Source organism: Ascaphus truei, chromosome 3, assembly GCF_040206685.1.
Source record: "Ascaphus truei isolate aAscTru1 chromosome 3, aAscTru1.hap1, whole genome shotgun sequence".
In the NCBI taxonomy this organism is placed as follows: domain Eukaryota; kingdom Metazoa; phylum Chordata; class Amphibia; order Anura; family Ascaphidae; genus Ascaphus; species Ascaphus truei.
The window spans coordinates 405,858,490-405,878,950 of NC_134485.1; the positions used below are offsets into that span (position 1 = coordinate 405,858,490).

The 20,461-nt window shown below is 39.1% G+C and overlaps 1 protein-coding gene across 13 annotated transcripts in view; it reads left to right on the forward strand.

Moving 5' to 3' along the window:
• DLG2 (discs large MAGUK scaffold protein 2) overlaps positions 1-20,461 on the forward strand; it is a 1,892,764-nt gene that overhangs the window by 1,173,565 nt on the left and 698,738 nt on the right. The gene's annotated exons all lie outside the window — the stretch shown is intronic.

Below are 20,461 nucleotides of genomic sequence, written 5' to 3' on the forward strand. Positions count from 1 at the left end.
TCAATTGCATACACTTGTTTTGCTTGCAGATGTTAACTTTGTTAAATTAAACATTTTAAATAATTTAGATAGCAATATGTTACGTGCATTATGTGGCAAGTTAAGGTGTTTACAGAATATTATGAATAACTTACGTTTTGTAGACTTTTTTTTAATCAAGACAGGTTAATTGTAATTCTTCGTTGGCTATGGATTAGTTATTCATTTGAAATGTTATAACATTCTCACCGTAAGTGGACAAAAATACTGTGTTATTAAATTAAACATTTGTCCATCTCAGATCAAAATCAGACTGACCTGAAACATTTTCATTAAACTAATAATAAATTATTCATATGCAATTGCTCAGAGAATGGTTAACAGAATTTACAGGCACTATGAATCTAACCCTGAAGACCTTGCTGTATAATGTTTGCTTCCTGATGAGTGCCCTCCCTTAAGCTTCAACAGGGTTGTCCAACCATCAACTTTAGCACGTTTACTAGCAGGTCACTCCATGTCCTTGAGCTTGATTATTAATAAATATACCAACTAAAAGATGTAAATACTGATCAACACGATTTAAATGAGAACAGTGTGGCACTGAGCTTCGTAGCATCTTATTATCATATCAATTTCAAAGCAGAATGTAAATGTGTTTTTTATATGGAGAAAATTATGGAAATTAAATACCATCCAAATGTATTATGTGCACTGTACCGGTGATACATTTTTATTTTTTTGGTAGTAGATTTTAAGTCAGAGATCAACAAGGAGAGTCTTCGCCGGACAGGGCTTGATGTAACGATGCACTTCCAAAACTTGGATTTACAGTAATCACATTTCTGCATAAAACTGCGCTTGTTGCATTGTATGCTATGAAGAATTGGAATGTCCTCCAGATATGTTTTTCGCCCACAATGTATGTGTCGCTGTGCATTGGATTCAGAAGTCACTCTGTTTTTTACTGCAACATTGTTCATTAACGGGTCATTGTGTTTTCTGCCCCTTGTGCCACCCCAGTAAATCTTTTTCAATTGGACTAGGAAATAACCCTAGTGCAAGCCACTCGATGCCAACAATATAACAAAGTGCTCATTAAGGCGTAAACTTTAATAGGGATAAACGTAAAAAGTGCAATATATACTGTGCACAGCTGTACCAGTCCAGGAAATTAACTACGACGATAGTAAAAATTCCCTCTGCCGAGGAAGGTACAATTAGCACCAAAGTGTGGCCCAGGGTTCTTTAGGCTAGGATAGTGGATGCCCTATATACACATCCAAACCCACCTCTTAGTATGGTGAACTGGATTAGTTATCTTCTAGTCTTAGCACTAGTCACATGAGTACTAGTGTCATTTGAAATGTTTTAAATCACTAGACTCTGTTTCATAAAGTGCTACAGCTTACTGTACATCCATATTTATGATTAAATCACCTAGAAAAATGCAATTGGGGTAAAAAGAGCGTTCAACCCATGGGGACCAGAACCAAATGTGTGGCCAACACAGTATAGTACTAGAGAGTTGAAGAAGGTCATTCTCCTTGCAAAAACGTAGTACTCCACTTACAGTTACAGTTTCATTAGTGTTATTTTTCTTTGTGTGCTCCGATGTTTCAAAAACTAAACACACTAATGAAAGTGTAAGTGGAGTTCTACGTTTTTGCAAGGAGATTGACCTTCTTCCATTCTCTCATCAAATTACCTAACATAATGTGGAGGACCTAAGCACAGCTGGATTTCTTTATTCAGTATGCGACGTGGTTATGCTTAATTTCCCAGCACACCCTTTTATATTCCAGGTTAGATACATGTATAATACATTCATTTTGATAGCACTGCAGCATTTCTGAATGTAGATGTGCCATTTCACATTTATAATTGGTCTTTTTTAAAACAGAGATTACACACTAGGGACTCTGTATCAAGACATTAAAAGTTTTGCCATGTCATCTAGTATTTCAATATTTACTTATTCTGTGCCATACAGTGTATGATTAACTAGCTTTAGCTCAGAACTGGTGAAAAAAAAAGATATAAAAATTGCTATAAACCATTGACATGTTAAGTAACACATCCACTGTATCCTCTTACAGCACCATTTAACCACTCTCCGTATGACTTCCATAGATAAGACTATTCCTAAATAATATATAGAGTATGCTGCGTAACGTGTTTGCCCATTTATGAAGCTGTGCTGTAGGTTTGTAGCCACTAATATTTATTAAAAAAGAATAAACAGAGAGCCAAGTTTCAAATGTATTTGCAATATTCTGTTCAACTGTGCGTTGCACCATGGTGGTATATACAAGTCATGTAATTACTTTGTACCCTGCTCCTGGTTATTGTCTAGTACAATATTGCATGCCGCATTTGTTTTGGACATTTAATGTTTAAAAATGCATGATTAATGCCTACCGAAAGCCACCATGTTCTACTGTCTAAGTGGAAATATTTGCTGTATTCCTAGTAACCAGCACTGTTCTGCTGGGGTTTTTTTTTATGACAAGAAACTTTTATGTTTGAATATTTGTCTACGGCTAAAAATGCTCTTGATTTTTGAATTGTACTAAATATGTGTTAATAGTTTATGAAATACTTTCCTTCCGGGGAAATGTTGGTGCTTTTATTCGATATTGTAAAGATAATTTATGCAAATAATATTGAATGTTCTTTTTCAACACGTACCACTTAACAGCCATTAAGCAATGAAAACAGTACTATTTATATGGTAGAAACAATCAGACCCTTGGGCATAGCAAGGTTTTTTTTTTATAATATAATACTGTTGGTAAATATTTACAGTATGCCATTTCATCTACTTCTATGCATATATTTGACATTGTGATGTTAAAGCAATGATTGACAGGTTTTACTGTGATATCTGTATACGGCAATCATATACTTAAGATTATTTTCAATACAGCTTTTCACTATATATACTTTTCATACTAGCACTCACACTAGTTTACACCACATGTACAGTACTTGGGGGTATAGTAATAATGTCAGTTGCATGTACTGTATGCTGATTTCAAGATATAGTCATTGTGTATAGAAACACAGCAAAATACTTTTTTATTCTCATTGTAGACTCTTTTGGGGCTCGTTTTATGTCTGCCAAAGTGGCCAATTGGACCATTTTCGTCCGAAACAACAATGGGAAATTTTAACTGGAAAGGGCCTATTAAGCCACTTAGCCAGATATAGAATAAACCTGTTAAAGTTTTCCCCCTCCGATTCTCTCTGCCCCTCCAGGTTTTGCTGACTAGAATAGAATTTCATAGACTGCAAATGATACAGTACATTAATATGGTTAAAAAGTTAAATTTGGTATAATAAACCAAAAAAACAAATGTGCTTCTATGCCAATGGGAATGTGAATGAAAATTAATATTTATTCTGTTTAATAAAATAAATCCCTGTTGATACATTTATCTATATTAGATGAGGAAAAAGAAGAGTTAAAAATAACTATAAGCTGCTAGGGAAATTATGTGAAATGTTTCACACTGTTACCTGTCTTCTTACTTGATTTTGTAGTATGTACTTTTATCAAACAAATTAAAGAAACAATGTTGTTTGGACAAACACTTTTGTCACACAAGGTTTTTTCTTTTGAGTGAGTGTGTGAGATCAGCATAAGAGTGTATTTGAAGCAATGTTTAACTTTAGAGATGTGTGAATAACTGCAAAAGGTTTTGCCCTTTTCTCTTACATTTCACATTTTTGCTAAATATTTTATGCAAGTTCACCATGCTTGGAATTTTATATGTTCTGCCAATTTTTTCAGAAGTTCGTACATTTTGCAGAATTTCGTCACTTTTTTTTCCAGAATGTAGTGAAAAATAGAGTATATAATGGACCACATGACTTTGCACATTAACTTTCAATGCTTAGCTTGCCGATTTTAGCTAATTTTGTTGGGGAGAACATAGGCACATTTTTCCAGGTTCACAAACTGTAGCAAAATAATGTACACATCTCAATTGAACTTTTATAAGCATTACCTAAGAATGTTAATAAGGTAAATACAGTCTGGCAAAGCACAGACTTATACCTAAATACCTGCTGTTTTGAATTATTTATTTTTTAACTGAAGGCTCCAGTACAGCTCAAGTTTCTGTTTGTGTTGGTGAATTTGTTTGTGAAAGTGGTTGTTCCAAAGTAAACCAACTCCTTTTGCTGAGAACCGGATAATATGTATATTCCCTAACCTGTAACATGATGAAGGTCAACATTCTTGAGCTTTTGATTATGACTGCACCACTGCCTCTACTGCATTATTTTTGTTTCAAATAAAATTAAGTCTTATCACATATCTTCAATTTGTATACTAATAGCTTCAATTTTTATACTAATAAAATTGAAGAAGATGTCAGTCTTTCTACAAGTACTGCAGATAAAAATCTAAGAAAGCAGTAAGTCATTGCTCATTTGACTGTTCTATTCATACAGTCTGTGGTGCTTTCCTCTGTCATAGAGCCAATGGAGTTTTTCGTGGGATAGCACATCATCTGTGCTTATCATACCTTCCAGAATAAGGGCCATAGGCATTAATTTGCCAACCTGCTACTTCATTTGTCTGTTCAAATACGTCTTGAACATGTGTCTCCTTTGTGTTTAGGATTTTCCAATGCCTGCTTGGCATCCGTTGGTTACGCCGCTGATTAAAGTCATATTTTTTTAATTACACAATCTGCTCTCTGAACAGTTATTCTCCACGAGGACATGATTACCATCATAACCATACTGTAACTTCAAACTGTAACTTTATTATTTTAAAATGGCAGTTCTGCTTCTTTTTTAAGAGTTCTGATCTGTGGTCTTCAGATGTACAGTATAACTCCGGAGCTCCGTACTCCGAGAGTTCCATAGATTCCAAACATACATTCTATTTTTTCCTTTTTGGGATTCTGTTACTTTTTTGTGTGTTCCCTGACAACACAATGATTGATTATCATATCCCACGTGCTTTGGAATCCTCTGATGAAAGATGTTGGGGACCTTTGTATCAATGCACAGAAAAACCTTTTTGAGGCACTGCAAAAAATGTTGCACCACAATTGTCTCATACAGTATGAAATGTACCAAGGTTCTTAAATAAGGTGCAGGTTTTTAAGCAAGAAAGTTAACATTATCTGGTTGATTTTTTTTGTCACATCTGGTTGATTTTTTTGTCACAGCTTGAAAGGCGACAGAGTGACGCATAGAGGCGCTCAATATAACAACTTCATTATAGTCTGTGCATCATGTAATTCCTCATTAACTCCTACTTACAGTATGACACTCCTCATATATGAAGAAGCACATGGCACAAAATTGAAGAGGCACAACACAAAAAGGATGCGCTACTTTTGCTCTGAAATTGTCTGTACATGGACCCAACTATGTGATGTGAACTATAATGATTAGCAATTTAAGGATAATTCTGATTTGCAAGTTCATGAGTTGCCTGCAACTACACTGGTCAACATATGTACATTCTCAGGGAGACTTGGCAATAGAAAATGGGAGGTCTCTTCATCTTCCATTGACTTGCATTGGAAGAATGTAATTTTTTCAAGAACAAATGAGGAAAATGCTGTATTTTTCAGCTAATTTTTACGGGAGATTCTCACAAACAGGTCAGAGTTGCCTTGTAAGGCCTGTGCATGTCGTAATTGTTGCTATTTATTGGGGTCTCTATGTTTACACACATGAAAACTTGTTTTGAACATTGAGCATTTTGTGTTCTATACAGTGCAGGTTTCGAAGCAGAACTGTTTATTCCACTTCAGACGTGGCGCATCTTGAAGGGAGAAAGTGACACACAGAGGCTTACAACTTGAGACATCTCATCTCTTGTGCACGAAAACACATGGAGCACAGACTTTGATACATTGATGCAAAAATGCAAATAATACTCTTTGCACCAATTTTGTTTCAAATATGACATAGTACATATACTCTATTATTATAATTAATTTAATTTTTTTTTTAAAGAGGCAGTCAATGCGGCACGTAAAAAAAATACATAGAGTCTTTGATTACCTTTATTGAAAACTAATTAACTAAGCTGCCAATCGATTCATTTTGCTGTGATTGATCAACAAAGATCCTGCTTCTCACGTAATGGCTGCCTTTCAGTTTCAATCAATCCTTCGGTCAATATAACTCAGTAGCTACAATGTATCCTATTACGAAGGTAATATTGCCTATTGTTAGTTTGCAGATCAAACTTCTGGGAACATTGGCAACAAAGTATCACAAATAGGAAAGTGTTGCAAAGATCTTGCACTGCCCGGGAGGCTAAAACCTGATATAGAAATCAAAGGATGTTCAGTATATTAAAAATAGCATTAATCGAGGAATTTAAAAAAGACATGCAGTGAGTATTATTTAATACTAAGGAACTGATTTATTTAAAAAAAAAAAAAAACATGTACTGTAGGATGTTGCATTGATTGGTAATTTAAGTTACAGAAAAAAATGGATAATGTAGCATAGACCATGAAAATATTTTTTAGAAAAAGGATAGTATAATTACAGCATATTAGTTTTTGCATAGAATCTATAAGTATTTAATTTACTGCACTAATGTCATCTAAAAGTGTGGCAACCACATGGTACAACAACCCATCATGTACGATGTCTTTGTCGGACGTTTAGATTATTTAAATGCGGCAACCACATGGTGCATATGCCAACCTGATTGGTCGATGCACCCTGTGATTTAAGGCTTTCTGGGAAGGCACAGGCCCTATTTAAGGCTGGGCCCTCTCGGAAGGTCGGAGGTCACCGAAGAGGCCACATCCGGTGGCTAAAAATAGAAGAGGTTAAAGAAGAAAACGTCTTTCAAAAAAAGAAGAAAAGCAGATAACAAACAAATAATTACAAAAGAAGAGTCTTAAAGGAAAAGAGGATCTAAACTCAACATTGATTGCCAATGTCGCTATTTAGATCACCATTGAAGGCCTAGGTAGTCACCGTGACAATTAATGGATTCAAGGGCTTTTTTTTTATTTTGGGATAGTTTGTTTTAATATACTTTTAATGTGTATATTTTTAAGGACTTATTATTATTTTATCTTTTAAATGGCCAAAATCCGTATCAGCCGCACTTGTCTAATAGGGCTATCACCCTCCTAGTGGAGGGGGGCAGAGTGTATGTTTGGGAGTGGAGGTAGGGGTTGTGGAACTACAAATATAGAAAGCCTTACTGTCCTTGTGGCTGTGGGGGAAAATGCAGAAACCCGCAGCCACAAGGACATCAAGGTTTGCGGCCCAGAAGGATTAACACTGCAGGGGTCCATGCTTTTGAATTGGACCTCCACAGCAGTAATCTTTCACTTGAATTGAAGGGAGAATACAGATACTCACCTTCCAGATGAGCAGCACAGCCATCTGCAGCCATGTCCTCGTCTCTCTGACTGAAGTCGTGTCCCTGAAACGATGGAAAGATGTAAGACTGTATTTCCTTCCCTCTGGGTGATGTAGATGCCATATATGGGTCTCTACATGAGGGGAGACTATATGGCCCTTTTTGGACATCTATATCATCAAGGGGGCTGGACAGGACACAACACTGTCCACACCCCTTGATAATGTAGATGTAGAGCCCCATATAAGGGCATCTACGTCGCCCTGCATGAAGGAAATACAGCCCTGCATCTTATCAGCATTGCGGGAGAAATGGCTCCAGGAAGAGAGATGGGGACACGGCTGTAGACAGCTGCGCAGCTCATCTAGATGGAGCTTATCTATATTCTGTATCCGTGCAGATGGCCCAAAATGATTAAAACATGGAAATCCAAAGAGTTAGTCCTCCTGGGCCTCTGAGTCGCGAGAGCTGTAGCCACACTGGACCAGTGAAAATCATGGCACAGAGGACAGTAAATCTGGCTACATTTGTAGTTCCCCCGGGGTGGGTGGTTAGACGGCCCAGGGGGGTGGGGCAGACACAAGACAGTATTAATGCCAGCTTGGAGTAGGTGATAAAAAAACTGCGATATTTCTGTCATTAATCACATTCTCATAAATATGAGAACATGTGGAGCATGATAATACCCCAAAATGTGGTATTATGCCAATTTATTAAAGAATCTGATATTTTTAATGGATCCGATAAAAAATGAATAATTTTTAGCGGTACAACGTTTGATGCATTGCACAATAAAAATATCATTTTCTTTTGTGGTACATTAATGCCACATTGATTGAAATATGAGTATCTGGTCCTAAGTGGGCCAAATTGTGCTTATCTGCTGTCAAATTCTATGTTTCTATGGGACAAAAGTCTTCAGATCTTCGCTGGAAAAATATGTGGGACACAACCAGGACACTTCCTGTAAATCCGCTGCAGTATTTTTCTTTTTGATGCACAAAATACTTTTGACGCACACCGAAGACTTTTCCACACTAAACTTTTCAATTCAGATATTTTTTGGCCATGCTTAAATGAGGTTGTAACTTTTTTTTTCTTCTGCAATAGACTTAACTTTTTGGGAAAAATGATTTGACCCTTTGTCCAGAAATGGACTACTACTGGCCTCCAGATATCTAATGCCAGCTCCCAACTACCAAACACACATGAAACATTTACTTGATATTATAACTGTATGTCTAAAAGTAATTCTATACAAATGGAAGGATAACTCAGTCCTGAATAGGGCTGGGAAAAACTGTCAAAATCCGTTTCCTAGAATTCCGCAGATCATTTTGACAAAATCCGTCCCACACATGGATTAAATACTTAAAAATTTGGATAGATTCATTAAATCCGTCATTGCATAAAATCCGCAAATGAATTCTTAAAAAACGCATACCTGTGCTGAAAAATGAGCACACCTGAGGTACCTGACTCTCACACATCTTAAAAGGATTCCTATACCAACTACATAGAGCTGATAATAAGCGTAAGGCACCAACCTAATGACTGGAATGGTGTCAGACTCAACAGGCTAGAACCTACAACCACTGCTTTACTGGCCAGCAGCTCTAGCAGTGTGAGCTAAACCAGCTGATGAGTAGTGTCACTGTCACATTCTACTTTTGAGCTACTATTAGCTATTAGTGTATCTCGCAGGTATTTCAGGTGTGCTCCACTGAGAACATTAAACCATCAACCAAGAAGTAGAAGTGGTCTGCTTTTAAAGGAAGCCGGGGGAGGGAGATACTACAGGTACAGTATATGCAATCATGTTGGTGCTACATAAAGAATATGCATAAAGGTGACTATGGTATAACAGAACAGGGGAATAAATATTCACTGTGCCATCTGCCACAGTGCATAAAACTCCACAAATTGCAGGAGGGTCTCTCTCTCCACCTCCCCCTCCCTCTTTTTTGACTATCTGCAAGCAAATTAAGAATTTGTTTGCGGATTCTTAAGACATCCATCCTGAAACGGATTGTTCTATATCTCTGAAAAAAAATCAGAAATTGAAGATTGCTCTTTTGGAAAGTGATCCGCAGAAATTCGAAGGTCAAAGGAACCGACCAATCCGAGGCAGATCCAAATCCGCAAAAACAATTTGCCCATCTCTAATCCTGAACCTGCAGAATTGGTTTGACCAAATAAAAACTTGGCATAATGGAAATTCATTTCTTGAATATCAACTTCACATTGACGTCTCTGCTCACCTGCTTCCACTTGATATGAATTTCATATTTTTTATTGATATATTACTCTCTGTACCATTTACAGCAGGGCCCCCAATGCGGTGCCCGTGGGCGCCACGGCACCCGCCAAGCCTTTTGTGGCCGTGTCTGCAATGTCGCTTACAGCTGCTGCGTGCTGGTCCACGCCAGAAGTTGGGCCCGTTCGGAAGTCGGGCCCAACTTCCGCACCTGCAAGCGGGACCGGTGCGGCACTGGAGGCCTCCCCCCAAGGTAAGTGTATTGTAAGTGTGTTGTGTGTGTGTATGTGTGTGTGTGTGTGTGCGTGAATGTGCATTGGTTGGTGCACGCCACTCTCTCCTGAACGCACAAAAAGGTTGAGGACCCCTGGATTACGGTATTCATTTTTTCTATACATTTTATTTTTTTCATACTGTATACCGCTTCTTGTGTTTGTTTTAGGAAAAAAGGGGGGAAAGTTTGCGCCAAAAAAAAAGAATTTTTCCTACTGTTCAATATGTGGTTCCAGTCCTTTCCACAGAGTGATTTCGCTGCCTGAGTCTTTACAGAGGTTATTCACCAACCTCTGTGTGGATTTGAATAGAATAAAGGGTGGAATGTCCTCGGGCGCGTCACTCTGTTTGCGGCTCCACGGCGTGTATTATATGCAGGGCAAAGGAGAGAGAGAAGGGCCACAGTGAAAAAAGACAGCTCAAAATTTTGCACACTTTTTCAACAGGGTAGAGGGAAGGGGGGGGGGGGGGGTTGGGAGGGGTGAGAGATGAAGACAAGGGATGGCTGTTATTAATTCAAACTTGTTGACTGGGGACACACACATTAAAAACTCTCAAAACTTGAATTGATGTCTCCTCCTCTTCTTGTGCTTGGTGTCTTCAACAGATGTCTTCTCTTCTATGTGCAGGTGGATGGATTGAGGCCGAGGAGATGCCTCCTAAGATCTTCAAGCGACCGATCAATTCGAGCATAGGAAGGAGATGCCGCCAGGCTCCACAACTTGTCCCTTTCTGGGCAGTGGTGTCCTGTCTCTGCTGGTTCCCGCTTGGCAGATGTATACTGTCTGTGGCTTGGGTTGCAGGTGGCCGCAGTGCGGATGTCCAGAGCCCGTGCACAGGCTATGTCCTCCCCCTCCGGCCGCCTATCTTCCCCGTGCAGACAATTCCAGGCTTCCTTGCTCCGCTGTGCATGCGCATGCGCAGACGGCGAGACGCTGGGCCAGGGAAATCAGACCTCCTCACTATGGTGGCTTGTAGAGACCAAAAAACGTCAGACGCGTTTCGCCAATGCTTCCTCGGTCGCTTGAAGATCTTAGGAGGCATCTCCTCGGCCTCAATCCATCCACCTGCACATAGAAGAGAAGACATCTGTTGAAGACACCAAGCACAAGAAGAGGAGGAGACATCAATTCAAGTTTTGAGAGTTTTTAATGTGTGTGTCCCCAGTCAACAAGTTTGAATTAATAACAGCCATCCCTTGTCTTCATCTCTCACCCCTCCCAACCCCCCCCCCCCCTTCCCTCTACCCTGTTGAAAAAGTGTGCAAAATTTTGAGCTGTCTTTTTTCACTGTGGCCCTTCTCTCTCTCCTTTGCCCTGCATATAATACACGCCGTGGAGCCGCAAACAGAGTGACGCGCCCGAGGACATTCCACCCTTTATTCTTGTGTTTGTTTTAGTTTACTATTTTGCTTATGTTGTTAATAATAATAAACAGTAGGGAATCTCATAAACTCCAGAATTACATTTAACATCACTATAGTTAACATAATACTGAATAGTCCAGCACTCCCTATATTAAGAAATCAGATCACTTGTATAGAACCAAAAAGGTAAGATTTAATATATGCACAAATGAATCAAAAAAGCATACAATGCCACACATAGAAAACTATAATAACATAAAGGTAGTACCATATATTGGGTGTGTGGGGGAAAAAAGTGGAACAAAACAAGTGGGGGTGAAGGGGCACAATAATAAAAAGGTGGGTATATAGGGGAGTACAGGGGGGCAATGTTTCGGGGAATACCCCTTCGTCAGGCCCGTTCCCCTCAGTCCCCTCAGGAAGGGTACTTCCCTGATCCCAGAACCCACAAGAACACAAATAGGCCCCAAATGAGAAAAAATAAACCCTCCACTAATTCTGATAGCAACAATTGGTAAGTCTAAATGAATAAGTAATGACAAATATATCCTCCACTAATCTTAGTGTTTTATACTAGAAAGAGATAAATGTAGTAAGATAAATGCAATATCTAAACATAAAGATCACAGACAGGATGCAGCACTAAGCTTTCAAAAGTCATAAGAGGTAGGTAGAATAAATCAAACCACAAGGTTCTCTGCACAATAATCAGAACGCGCCTGAGGCACCCTTCTGAGTGGGGAGCAGGCTGATTATTGTGCAGAGAACCTTGTGGTTTGATTTATTCTACCTACCTCTTATGACTTTTGAACGCTTAGTGCTGCATCCTGTCTGTGATCTTTATGTTTAGATATTGCATTTATCTTACTACATTTATCTCTTTCTAGTATAGAACACTAAGATTGGTGGAGGATATATTTGTCATTACTTATTCATTTAGACTTACCAATTGTTGCTATCAGAATTAGTGGAGGGTTTATTTTTTCTCATTTGGGGCCTATTTGTGTTCTTGTGGGTTCTAGGAACAGGGAAGTACCCTTTTGTCCCTTTTGGGAACAGGCCTGATGAAGGGGTATTCCCTGAAACGTTGCCCCCCTGTACTCCCCTATATACCCACCTTTTTGTTGTTGTGCCCCTTTCCCCCACCCCCACTTGTTTTGTTCCACTTTTTTCCCCCACACACCCCATATATGGTACTACCTTTAAGTTATTATAGTTTTCCATGTGTGGAATTGTATGCTTTTTTTTATTAATTTGTGCATGTATTAAAACTTACCTTTTTGGTTCTATACCAGTGATCTGATTTCTTTATATAGGGAGTGCTGGACTATTCAGTATGTTGTATTGTGTTGAGAGGGATTGGGTCCTCTCTAGTCCTTGGCACCCCGCATTGTATGCTTTATTTCACTAGTGTGAGTTCTGTTTATCGTTATTGTATTGCGCTATATTTAACATGTCACCCAGTGTAACCTTAAACAACCCTAGTACTGTACTTGGCTACTGTAAGTATTAGTACAAATTTCACTTACACTGTCCATAAGTGTGATTTTGTTGTCAATATCATTATATCTGTCAGATCGCTGTAAAAAATGAAAATTTCGTCAGGGCTATTTATGAAGATCTGAAATGTGGGGAAGAATAAACTTGTTTACTTCACCTGATAAGTTCTTTAATTAATTACTGTGTCTCCACTATAGAGATTCATCAACGTTTTACTAAAAGTGAAAAATGACTGCTATTTTGCACCACTCGGTTTAAATGATCAATAAGGGAATAGTTTGATTAAAAATCTACTTAGTTCCCTAGTGGAACATTAAAGTAAAATGTGATAATTACCCCTCACCTCCAATGTTTTAATGAATGCATGACCATTTTGGTTTCAGAATGTGATAATCGCACCACTCTTTACTCTTCAGGGATTTGTGGAGTATAATGAGATTTTTACATTGTGTAAAAACAAAATGAAACATATACTATATTTGAAAAAAATATAAGACCTATATTCTTTGAATACATTGTGAAAATGTATTTTCCTCCCCAGGGAGCAAGGGGAAGATAGTTTTACAGCATATGGGGCCTTCAGAGGGATTAGATATGTGTTAGTGTTACGATTCAACCCAAATAATAAAACAAAGCAAATTAAGATGTGTATAAAATAATATTCTAATAATTTTCACTGATTTGTTTTAGTCCCTGGAGGAACAATCTTCAGAATAAGTGGATTGTCAAAATCTGTCTGAAAATTGCACCTTTGAGGTCTGGAAGCTTATACTCTTTTTAACCACAAGTTTGCTATTAAAGATATCCCTTGAAACTTAATTTTATTTAGTCTCTCAGAACTAATATAATGTACTGATGTAAATATAGTATCACATGTATGATACAGTGCCTTTCTATGCTTTTTTTTTTGGTGTGCACCTTGGGGTTGTTTTCAAACTGTCGATAGGTATTTATATCAGAAAAATCTGTTGGGACAATCATATGTAACTGCTGAACAACCTTTCCTTTGAAAAATTACTTTCAGTGGTTAAAAGAGATATTCCATATTACTTCCCAGGAATCATTCTTATTTTACTATCTACTGTACAGTATGATTGGAGAGTACATTGTTAATCCATATAAACGATAGACTGGGGTCTATGTATCAAGATCAATTTATTTAAAGAGGCATTTTGAATATGTGTATCAAGGTATTTATTTGTCATGTTCATGCCAGTAAGCAACTTGGGGAATCTCCATGGAAGTAGCAAGATGCACACAACTGTGGTAGGCTAGAAAGGCCCCTGCTGGGGAACAAAAACAACAGACACCGTACTGAGTAACAAAAACAACTGACACTGTGCTGGAGGAATTTGGCCATAGCTTTTATTAATAATACAACAAAAATTATAACTTGACCCCAGACTGGCCTGTACCATGTCTAGAGCCTTCAGCATTGCTGTGGCTCGTGATCACTCGCTGCTGTTGGCCGACCAACAGCACCCGTAAAACCTCACGCCACCTAACACCAGCAGCCCAACCCAGGCCGAACACCGATTACTAACTGGGTGGAATGCCCAACTTGATATTTCTGGGCCCAGTCTGTATGTTGAACAACCACTTACCAAGCTGTGACAAAACACAAAATAACTCCAATAAATATATATTTCCAATCTCTTTTAACTTTAATTTTGTATTCATAAAACACATAAAAATATTACAACAGCACATTAGCACAGGGAGGGAGGGTGGGACCGCTTCCTCGTGCTGCCACAGAGGTCAGGGGCAGCACCTGTCTACTTCCCCACAATTCCCCCTATTGCTCCTCCCCTAAGCCGAAACTCCATATGCCTCCCCCACCCCCTGCCAAGTCTGCAGGGGTCTGGCCGAGTGTGTCATGTTGCCCCTGCCTGATTGCAGGGACTTTTCTTTATAATGGGATTACTGTATAAGGTTCTGCATCGAGTTAATCTTTGTATTCACATGCTGTGTTCAATGTTTGTTTGTTTTGCCAATCATAGCAATATGGTGACTTCCCAAGGAGACTAAAGGGAAAAACTAAGGAGACTGCTTTGTTTGTAGAGCTGATCCATTCACTAGCAATTATATAATTAAGAAGATAATATAAATGTGTGTGTGTGTCTGCCATTATTTCACTTTGATCCTACTGTATGTGAGATAGCCCCTTGAAGTATATAATGAAAATGCCTCTGAATCATATCATATGTTCTGCTATCTTGAAATCCTTTACAATGACAAAAGCTAAGTAAAGCAATGCTTTGAGTTTGAAAACACCCTGCGCTGACAGGTAGATAGGTTACACGTTACTTGTTAAAATACACCCGTATTTCCCTTTTCAATTGTAGCACATATTTCCCCCCCCCCCCCACACACACTATGGGAGATTTGGCTGTTACATGGAGTGTGGTGATGCATACCTGCTGGCTCACAGTAGCTCTGAGACTCCCGCAAGGTGGTAGGAGAAGTCAGAACAGGCTTCTGGGTTATAAACTAATTCGTACTCACAGTGACAGCGCCTCCATCTCTTACAGGCCCCAGGAATTAGGGGAGCAAGCCCTGCAGGAGAGTTCCTTTCCCTTCCTCTGATAGATTGCAGTCTCAGGCAGGAAGGGACAGTAAAACAGGAACACTATATTGTACACTGTAGACTTCACAGCATACTGTACACAGCAATAATCAGATATTCGGGCCTTCACCCTCAGGATGTTTCCCTGGACAATCACTGCAGGTACAGGGCCCCCACAGCTGTCCTTTCTCTTCTCCTACTCCCTGGTGGAGTAAGAGGAATAGTACCCGCACTCCACTCCCCTAAGGGAGGGAGTTCAAACTGTGCAGAGCCCCGCACAGTTATTTGGGTAGAGCAGCCTCTCTCAAGGGTAGAGGCAACTAACTAAATCAAGAAGTGCAGCTCCTTAAGTACAGGAAAAGCAGGAACCAGTCCTGAGTCCCTGATTGGACACAAGGCCTGGTTGCACCGCCTCCCCTGTGACTCACTGAAGCTGCAGGGTGTGGGGAAAACCTATGATTAGTCCTGGCATTCTGCTCTTAATAGGGCTTACTGCCATGAGAAGGGCAGGCTGGTAGCCAGAAACCAGGCCTGGCTACACAATTTATTTAGAAAGAACTTGAATGTGATAGAGTGGTGAGCAACTTGATTGAACTTGACTGGATAAATGGCAGTACAATAAACGATCATAGAAAATGGCACTGGTACCTGGTTACGCAGTTTAAGATAAACCTGAACATATTTAAATCTGATTAATATGATTAAGAAACATTCAAGTAAAAATGGGATTGCAATTCCGAGATTTGGGATCCTGTGAAATACCGTAGGTCTGGGGCTGACAGTTAAATATAATTATCAAATATATACACAGACATTTGTAACAAATAATACAAGATTTGGTAAGTATGTTTATTGGTTGAACAGCCATGACTATTCGTTTTCTGCCATGATAAATACATGGTTTCGTGTAGGAAGATCCAACACATCATTACCTCCTTGAATGGCAGTGCAGCATTTCTCTTTCTGTGGCATGGTTCAACATTAAACATGAATTGGGTACACTGATGTTGTGCTAAAAATGTTTGGGGAATCATGGTTTCCACACTGCCCTACCTCTAAGCATACAGTGAAAATCTAATACTAACTAAAGTAACGTAAATGTATACAGAATGCTAACTGTAAATAAATTAGCAATTACGGTGCATGCATAAAAATAGGGAGACACACAAAGGTGGTATTTAAGGTAGCTATGATGTAAGTTATTGAGATATGACATGTGGGGTTGTACAGATGTTGTAGCAAAATCTGTTACATACAGTGGTTCAGTTGTGACAAGTACATTTGTGAATTCAGCTGAGCTGATTAAATGGGCAGTCCCTCATAGGACCAACATTAACTAATGACAGTAGCATGTTTAATAGGATAAATAACTTAACTGACACAATATTATCACTTTTTGTTACCCTTTTGATGTTTGGTTGGCTATTAGTTACAGTATAATTAGTTTGGGGTGCCCATTACGAGAAGGAGAAGTAGCCGGATACTTTGTTGAACCTTGGGACCATGAACAGTCTTTTGGAGTGAGATAAGTGCTGCGTATGGTAGGGGTGAGTAGCTTGCCCAGAAAGTATTTGAAGGCAAGACAGGAAAGATTAACTTTGCGCCTAGGCTCAAGTGATGACCAATCTAGTTCTTTGAGCATTTAGCAGTGATGTGTTTTATAGTTGCATTGGAGAACAAAGCGGCATATTGAATTGTAGAGGGTATCAAGTTTGCTAGACTGAGTTTGGGGTGCCGTGCCATATACTATGTCCCCATAGTCTATAATTGGCATTAGCATCTGCTGTGGATTTTCTTGTTTTTAGGGTCGAGCCAATTGTAGTTGCATTCCCTAAGAAATAGCAGCTCATTCTTCTCATTCAGAGAGGAAATTGAGCCAACCAATTGGGTGATATCAGTTAGGGACTGCAGTGTGGCTTTTGGAGGGCGGTAGATGCCAGCAATAAGAACAGGCTTAGAAAAGGGGAGACAGAGTTTGCCAAATAGGATTTCAAAAGAGGATGGTCTTGGGGGGCAATTTAGCAGCGTAAATTGTATGGTGTCTGCAATAGAAAATAACACCCTCCTCCTTTCTTTGACCAATCTTTCCTCGAAATGTAGTATCCCTGAATAGCAATAGTTGCAACAAGGGTTTTAGGGGTTAGCCATGTTTCTGTGAGAATGATAACTTTGATGACTTTGGGTTTATGCATAAGGCACCATGCCCTTAGTTTGGGCAGCAGTTTTATCCAGTTTGGGCAGCAGGCTCCGGATATTTGTAAGGGTGACAGGGGGAGATGCTGAGACGGATCTAGGAAAGAGTAGAGTGATTCTGGCAGCAGCGTTTAGGATAGATTGTAGGGGAAACAGGTGAGAGGCAGGAAGACCAAACAGCAGGAGGTTACAGTAATCAAGACGGGAGAGAATTAATATATTTTCCTCTCTGAGAATTCTTATCTCAAACAAATTCAGGGGGTTTCTCCATAAAATACAAACTACTTTTAAAAACACAAGCACCCTTTTTACGTGAATTGTTAAGTGAAAAATAGTTTCACAATATGCATACTTGGAGCAAAGTGATAAAGCCTGAATTTGTTTGCCATAGACTTAAAAAATGTGTGCATTGTCACTACACAATGTTGATATTAAAAACAAATATGTAATATAGTCACAGAATACCTACTATAAACTGACTAATGTATATTTTCCATAATATACTGTACATATACAGATGTAGCAAGACTTACTGTGTTCGCAGTAGAAGACTGTTGGAGACTCTAAAGATCTTTTCTTCTGATGTTTTTAATTTTTGTTAAATGAGTAAATATATTATTTTATACTTTTTTTTTTATACTTTTTATACTTTTTTATACCCGGTTTCCTATGACACTTCAACAGCAGTTGCTCTGCACTTTCCAGCCTCTTTCTGTTCATATACAGATATAGCAAGACTGACTGTGTCCGGCATCCGGGCAAGCTGCATGACAGCGGCTGCTCTGGAGCCAGAGGATTAGCCGATCCAGAAGCATGAACTCCCAGCAGCGGTGTTGCACTGTCTCTGGAGCCGCTGCTTCAGGTGCAGCTCCGGAGACAGTATTCCTAGTAATGGCAGTAAACAATGTTACAATACAGTGGACGTACAGTATCATTGAGAGCAATTATACGGGTGTTCTCTTTTAAGTATTCCTTGATCATGTAATTAATACCTTCTGAATAATTTTAATAAAATAACTCAAGAAAAGAAATCTTACACATAAAGTGAAGCTGCCTCATTCTTTTAACAACGTTTTTGTCCAAAACCTAAACAAATAGATGGAGATTACATATACTCTGGTACGGCCTTACTTTTTTCCCCAATGTAGATGCTACAGGGCCAAGATGTATTACGAAAAGGCTGATCCAAGGTGAGAAGTATTCTGGAAAAGAGGCTGGTGGTGGCTTTTCTGGTAAGGCAAACATGATATAAAGAAGATGGGAGTATCCCCATCAACACAATACTATATGCAGATCGAGTGTATTCTTGCTACATTTTGGGATGACAGTAACATAAGCATCCCCCAGTCATCTAAATAAAATGCAAGTTCAATAAGTTCCATTCCCTTAACTCTGATTTGATATATTTATTCAATTGCTATGCAAATCTAGGTTCATGGCTCTCTTCCCTTGTTATGTTTGGATGAATAATCAATAATACATTAGTGCATTTAAGCAAGAATATCACATTGTGATCCGGTTCTACAATTTTTAAGAGCGGCAAGAAGTTGCAAACTGTATACAGCATTTATACTTTAGCCTATATATATATATATAAAAATATGCTCTTTATGAACAAATAATATTAAAGCCTATTCCGATTTCATTTTTACAGGTGCAGTCAGTCGGTAAAGTTAATTTTTTGAGAGACCTACTGTTAACACTTCTCAACAAGCCAGGCTGTCCAGAAAATCTGCTAGCACTGAGGAAATAGCTACTCTGCTTGTGTTTTGGAGATTAGAGAAGCTTGTACTACACAGATCATGCCCGATCTGACCAAGGTGAGAAGAGGACCTTTGACCTGTGTCTGTGCAGGATCAAGTAATAAGATACTGCTCTTATTCCCTTATCTATAAAAGTTTGGTTGCCCTTATGCTGGATCACCATTCAATAATGACTTCATGTTGGCGTAGCTTTAATGCAGTTGCCAGATGGTCATCTCTGACATATTCCTATTCATTTGGGTTTTTAAAGAGGAAAAAGGTTTGCCTTAAGACTTCATATATTGTATCAATGAATTATGATCATTTGAGAGAGGTTATGCTTAGTCCCTAAATTTGCTTGTAAAAATGATACGGTACATTGATAGATTTGATCAAAACAGTAATATACCCTTGATTAAATATACAGTAGCATTGGGCAGTGACCAAAATAACACTTTCACAAATACAGATGTAGCAAGACTTACTGTTCTTGGTGCCGCGATTTTGAGTGTTCCGGCCCGAGAACAATAAGATACCCAGGAGGAATAACTCTGCAGGGTTGCAAACTTCTGAACAGGATCCCACAGCATTAATCCATTTCGGCTATTTGCTGGGATACCTTTTAGATGAGCTGTGCAGCCATCTCTGTCCCTGTCTTCAGCAGTATCTCCGTGTCTCTGTCTGCAGCCGTATCCCTGCAGCACTGAAGGTAAGATGCAGGGCTGTATTTTGTTGCCTACCCTCTGGATGACATACAATAAATGCCATATATCGGTCTCTACATCATGAGGGTGAGGCTATATGACCATATATTGTCATCTACATCATCCAGGGCACTGGACTGGACACGTAAAACTGTCCAGCCCCCTTGATAATAGAGTTGACCAAATATGGTCATATAGCCTCCCCCTCATGATGTAGAGACTCATATAAGGGCATCTATGTCTTCCAGGGGTTGCAAGGAAATCCAGCCCTGCATCTTACCTTCAGCGCTGCAGGGAGAGAACTGCAGACAGGTACAGAGACAGTTACACATCTCGTCTAAAACTTAGTACTGGTATTCTCTCCCAGCAGATGTCCCATCAAGCAAAAGATTAATGCTGCGGGGGTCTCATTCAAAAGCATGGACCACGGCAGCATTGATCCTTCCAGGCCACAAACCTTGTTGTTCTTGGGGTCGCGATCGGCCCCCGATTTCCATTAAGTCTGCTATATCTGT